This window comes from Parasteatoda tepidariorum, chromosome 5 (genome assembly GCF_982258835.1).
Source record: "Parasteatoda tepidariorum strain Cologne lab strain chromosome 5, Ptep-v5.0, whole genome shotgun sequence".
NCBI classification, from domain to species: Eukaryota; Metazoa; Arthropoda; class Arachnida; order Araneae; family Theridiidae; genus Parasteatoda; species Parasteatoda tepidariorum.
This window is the reverse complement of record NC_141759.1, coordinates 1,391,803-1,399,148: the sequence shown is the minus strand read 5'-3', so window position 1 is coordinate 1,399,148 and position 7,346 is coordinate 1,391,803.

Genomic DNA, 7,346 nt, shown 5'->3' with positions numbered 1-7,346 from the left:
ATTTGTGTCTAATTTCATTAGAAATGAAGAGCTTTAATTGAGAATGAATTTTAATAAATAAATTAAATGATCCACTAACAAATCTTTGCCCAAAGCATCTACAAAACCTAAAATTAATTAAAATTTTCTTTTCTTTAAGTTCAACTTAACTTTTTCTTAACTTTAAATTCAACAGAAGTTTGCGTATTTACTTAGAAATTAAAAAACCAAGCGAATAAATGAATGTTTAAGGTATTCGACTAGTTTCGATAAACTATATATATATATATATATATATATATATATATATATATATATATATATATATATATATATATAACTTATAAACCTGGCAAAAAAAATATTATTATTATTTTTAAATTGGTATTTTTAAATATAATTAAGACTTTTTTTCGCTGCATATACGCAATACATTGTAAAAATATCCTTTAAGGACTTCATTTAAAAGGTTATCAACTATGTTTGGAACTATTATCTTAAATGCAAATGCATATATTATTGAGTTAGGGGTCGGTGTAGTTAAATACGCAAATTTTTAAAAATTTCAGCATAGGTCTTTGCGAAAAAACATGCATTCAAAATGAAATTCTACTTTTTTCTCTTAGTCTGCTGTTCAAAACATGTGTGCTGTTCAAATCATTAACACTCGCGAAAAATTATAGACAATTATTTTAAAAACAACATGACATATCGGGTTTAAGGTGGTGTGAAATGGGAAAAGAAATCTGGCTTCAAGATGAATATTTAAGGACTAGAACTCATCAGTCTCTCCACTGTTATCACCATGCACAAAAACTGCTACAACTTTGTAAAAAATTGAAGTACAAACAAAATTGAGGCATCTTTTAGAAAAATAAGAGTACAGGGATTCTAAATTTATAATAAACTAAATTTAGAAAATGTTGTACAAAATCGTGTTTTTGAACTAGTCAGGAGGTCTTATATAAAATAGAACCAAGGTGTTACCCTTATTGGTGTCTATAGTTATAGAGCTGATCTGTTATATTTAAATAAGTAACACTGATGTATCTTATAAAAAAATTAATACATTTAATATGCAGTGCGCAAAAAAAGAAGAAAAAATGGACCAACCTGATTTTTGATCTAATAATTGGATGTTTACGTTCTAGGACTCAATCTTAATGGCTCGAAGGGATGACCTCAAACATGCTAATTAATAAGTGCAGACAATATTTTAAGTAACGAAATCAGAGCCAAAAACGTACTTTCACTGAATAAACATTCCTTTTTTGCGACAGATTCGGATTTCTGCCCCCCAAAATATAGGGTGTAGCCGACATCTAAGAAAAAAGGTCCCAATAGTTTGGTCGGTAGAGCGCTCTTAAGTTTGGACCCCTGAATGTTGATTTTAACTTTCTACGTATTCCACTATATCTCGAGAACTTTTAAAGTGAATTGAAAAATGTTTGCACAAAATTAAAAAATTCGTTTTTCCAACGATAATTCCATGCAATAAATAATTCTAAGTAAATATGTGTTATTTTTTTTTTTATTTTACTTAATAATGGTAAAAAAAGTTTTGAGTTGTAAGGTATACAGTTTTTAACAGCATTTTAACAAACACAATTTTACATTGCAAAATACAAAATTTGTGCAAAATCGGTTGTATAGTTCCTGAATAATCGAATTTTAAACATCTGACATTTTTAACATTCGATTTCTCAGGAATTATTTAACCAATTTTGCTAAAATTTCGTATCGTGCCGTGTAAAATTACATACATTAAAATGATGTAAGAAGTTGTAAGCCTTACAATTCAGAATTCTTTCGACTAATATTTGCTAAAATTTATTTTTTGCATATAATAATAATATTTTTTTGCCAGGTTTATAAGTTATATATATATATATATATATATATATATATATATATATATATATATATATATATATATATATATATATATATATATATATATATATATATATATATATATATATATATATATATATATATATATATATATATATATATATATAAGACTCCAACCAAATTCAGGTTTATTGCAAGTGGCGTTAATAGTAACATGAAAAAAATCGGTATTTACTTTGAGAACATTCTTAAAAAAGTTTATAACAAAATTAATAAACTTACTAAAAATAATAACTATTTAAATTGGAATATTAAAAATAGCATTCAGGTTTTAAATACACTAAAAACTTTAAAAAAATGTAGATTCAATTCACTGTTTTGATTTCGAAAACCTCTATACTTCCCTTCCAACTAATAAAATTCATGATGACCTTCTTCAAATTCATAGCATGTTTAATCTCAGTGATATTATTAATGAAGATAACTGGAACTTTCTAGTACATATTAACCTTAACAACAATTATATTCTTTTCAATGACCACCTTTTTCAACAAATTAATGGTATTCCCATGGGAAATAATTTCAGTACTAACATCTGCAATATTTTTCTTTTTCTACAAGAATATAGATTTGTAAAATCACATGTTAATCTTCCAATTGATTCTCTCTTTCTCAGATTCATTGATGATCTATTAGTTATTAATTTTAATGATTTCGATATTCTAGCAAAACATATTTATCCAAATGAATTAATTCTTAATAAAACAAATAATAGTAATTCTTCAGCAAATTTTTTAGATTTGACTCTTAATATTAATGCAGATAAAAATATTACATTTAAACTTTTTGACAAAAGAAATGAATTTAAATTTCCAGTTAAAAAATGCATAGATTTCAACTCTAACTTAGCCAATAAGGTTTTTTCTAATATTATTGCCAATCAAATTCATAGATTTTACAGGAATAATTCTAACTATAACGAGTTTTTATTAGATACTGATATATATAAAAACGATTTAATTAATAGCCATTTTCCTAGTTCATTTCTTAATTTCTACTTTAAAAAAATCTTAAAAAACTTGGTACATTAATTTTTAATTTTTATTTAATTTTTCTGTTTTAAGAATAAGCTCTGATTTTTTTCAAGGTAGGAACTAACTATGATAAACTATTCCTAAAGCCACTGGACGGAATAGTTTGGATGTATGACCTTTTATACTGGATTAGTTAAATATTTTTTAGTTACCTTTTAATATTTGTAGCCTCTTAAAATTAATTTAATTTTAATTGTCCAGTATAATAAACAGTTTATTTATTTATTTATTTATTTATTTATTTATTTATTTATTTATTTATTTATTTATTTATTTATTTATTTATTTAATTATTTTTATTTTTGTATAAGTGGAATGGGCTCTGGTTCGTAAAGAACCACCCCAAATGAATGCAGGTGATACGTGTATACTTTAAAATTATGTAAGGTTGTATGAATGAAGAATAAAACCTATAAACGGTTTTCTATTCCTGTATGCAGGCTCTGATTTTTAAATAAGTCACCCTATGAAAGATGGATATGTGTATTCTGTAAAATTATGTTAGATTTTATGAATGAAGGATGAGTCTATAAACGGCTTTCTATCCTGACAGACTGACTTTTAAATTAATTTCCCTATTAATGATTTTTTTTTTTTTTTTTTTTTTTTTTAAGACTGCTAATTTATTCAATCCGTTAAACATTTTTATTATTATTTCAATTTTATTACCTTTTTACTAATTGTTTCTCATAGATGGCAGCACTAATATTTTACCTAAACATTTTTTTCTTCTTCTTCGATCAAATGTTTTTTTTAAATTTTATTATATTCGATTCAAGCTATAAGCAATATTTTACATCTTCGCGATTTTTGTTAACTGTTTTATTATTGTACTTTTAAACCTAAACCGCGTTTTAATTCACGCCGGTAAGTTTGATTTCCTTTTACATTTTTCTTTTATTTCATGATTTTTAACAACATAAGGTTTTTTGCGATATCGACACATATAAAGAATAATTTTTATCTTAGGATAATTATTCTTTATTCAGAAATATCGCATTATTTATGGCAATTAGATGTGTCTTGACAACGACTATTTGCTTTTACCATTCTTGTTTCTCTACCATTTAGTTTTTTATTTTTATTTTATTCATGTTTTTCATGTTAATTTGTGTTTATATATATATATATATATATATATATATATATATATATATATATATATATATATATATATATATATATATATAAAGTTTATCGAAACTAGTCGAATACCTTAAACATTCATTTATTCGCTTGGTTTTTTAATTTCTAAGTAAATACACAAACAGTTGTTGAATTTAAAGTTAAGAAAAAGTGAAGTTGAACTTAAAGAAAAGAAAAATACGCAAAAAGGGAAATTAACATGAAGGGATGCAAACTTTGGAGCGCTCTCTTGACCAAAATATTGGGGCCCCATTTCCCAGATTGCGGCTATCCCCCCCCCCAGTAATTTGGGGGTCAAAAATCCCAGTCCATCGAAAAAAATGAATGTTTATTCAGAGAAAGTAAGTTTTTGTATCTGATTTCGTAACTTAAAATATCATTTGCACTAATTAATCCCCATATTTCAGGTCACTCTTTCAAACCACATTAAATTCGTGTTCTAAAACGTGAAGATCCGATCATTAGATCAAAAGTTAATCGGTATGGTCCTATTTTTATTTTACGCACTGTCCATTATCACGGAAGCAAACAGAAAGAGTCGGATATTGCTTTCATTTCCAGAGGAGCTTTGAAAGTCTCTTTCACCGAAGTTTCGGTAATGAATCATGCTAAAAAGAGCACCGGAAGAAATAACCCAGAAAATATCATCAAGAAAAAAGGACTTGAAAAAAAAAAAAGAAAAAAAAGAAAAGCCCCTCACTAAAGATTACATAAATTTACTGTCTGATTCAAATCAAGTCATTGATTCCAAATGTTGGCAATAAAACAATTATTGGATGGAAATTAGATAGTTTTTTAAAAATTAAATATATGAAGTTTAATTAATATACGAATTTCAGTTTGAATTCGACTGGAATTTTTTTTTGATACTTTATTTATTTGAAACCAATTATATAATATTATTATAAATAACGTACCAATTTACAATAGTTTCCCCAAAATTGATCTTTTGATTAGTCAAAAAGAATTTAACAGAAATGATGAAGTATTTCAATTTATGCAAATTTTTAAAAAAATAATTAGTTGAAAAAGAATTATTTGTATATTATTGTTATATCACAATATAGTGAGTGCAATTATAGAAATTTAGAGCAATTTTGGAATTGTTTAAGAGTTCTAACCATTTTATTAAGAAGTATAAAATGGAGCAATTTTAAATGAATCCTTATAAATTTATTATTTTCATTCGAATAAATGTGTAATTACATTAAAATTTTGCACAAAGTCTAGAATTGAATCGTTTATTAAATTCTTATATTTACTGACGAGATGCTCTTTTTTCTGCAGCCCTTTTTTCCCACCGACTTAGGGTAATAGAGATCATCCCAAAGCATGGACACTAACATGGAGTGTTATTTTTTCGGTTTTAACATCATTTTGCTTGACGATCAAATGAATAGAAAATAGGGAAAATGAAACAGAATAGATAATCTAGTTTTTTAGAAGTTAAAAAATAATAATAGTATTAATAAAAATATTAAAAAAAATTCACCTCAAAAACGAAATTGATGCTTGTCATTCTGCTTACATCAGCTTATAAGAAAAAAAAAGAAGAAAAAAAAGTGAAATCTTCAAAACATTGATCAAGTTTTATGTAGCAACGATATTTCACTTACTTCAGTGACGAAATCAAAATTTTCTCTTTATTGAAGTCAGGTGTATTATCGGCTTTTTATAAAAAGTTCAATTCCAACGATCGAAACATAATTTTATGAATAATATATTACTGTTAATTACAGAAATTAAATAAAAATTGTTAATTAAATAAATACTTTTTTGACATAACAGAATTCAATAACTTATGGTTAACTAACAAATGGGTTTTTGTTTGCTTAAAATTAAACACATTATAATTGCTTTCAACATTTGGTATGCAATCGCCATTGCAAAGAACAAAAATTTCTTCAATTCGAAACACTGCATACATTTTCTTTGATTAATTAGTTTTTGTGTTTTTAATTTAATTTACAAATTATTCAATTTGAAAATGCCGTTTCAAGTTGGGTGTGAGTGCGAAAATATATACTTGAAACTAAATTTATAATATTTTCGTCTGTAATAATAGAAGATAAACAACAGAGGTAATAAACTATAGATATCGGATAGTTATGAAATAGTTATATAAAATAGATACCGGAAGGAGTTCAAAGACTTTGTCTGATAACTAGCAAGAAAACGAAAATAAATAGGCTGCCCCTCCCCTTTTCTGACAATCAAGTTGTCCAATAAAAGTTTGATTAGTTTTATCAATTTTAAATTTAATTCACTTTATACATTTAAAAGTCATTAAAGTATGTTCGATGAGTTACAGCTTTCTTCGAATATAAAATGAAACAAATACTAAACGAAAGTAAAATAGTCGCTTCTTATTCTTATAAGTTCACAAAAATGGAGGAGTAAAAAAAAAAAAAACCAGGAGCATGAATTTTTTTTTTAAATTCAGCTGACACTATTTCTTTTCTTCAACTATTTTCTTAATTTTTTTAAAATTTCATTTTGATATCTTACTTAAAGCGCCTTTTAAACTATTTCGAAACTGAAACGTTAGTTAACATAAAAAAGTAACGTATTTTTTCATTTTTCATCTATTAATTGTATGATTGTATTTAAATAGATGTAGACCTAAAATTATATGGCAGTATAATCCATAGTTTGTTCATCTTATTATCACTGTAAAATAGAAATTCGGAACTGTAAAATATTTTTTTCTGTATTTCTTTTTACTTCAGTAGTTGAAAAGGTTAATATTTTAAAAATTCAAAATGCCTTAGTGCTACCATCTATTGGAATAAAAATAAACTACTTATTATTACATTCAAAGTTAACATTATTTAATTTTTTACTGAATGACACTTTTGAATGAATGTTCATTTAAGTAAATAAAGTCAAATCAAGCTATCAAATATATTTAACTCTTTTTCCTAGAATTTTAACAAATATTAAGGTTTAAATGCTTACAATATCGAGACTATCAGCGAATAGTTTTCAAATTATTGTTTCATTAGAGAAAAATGTGTTTCGTTTTTCGATATTTGTGTTTTGTGCTGCCATCTGGTTTTGTATAAATGTTAGAATAAGGAAAATGGCATATTTAAATCTTTAGAAATTATTACATTTTCTAAAAGATTCCTCCTTATATTGGAGAAAATATAAATTAATTTTCAATAAATTATAATTTTGTGTTTTTAAAACTGTCACACTTTATTTAAATTGAGCTCAGAATAATCTTAAACTCTTTTTTTTTTATTTAGTACAATAGTTATTAATTTTTTG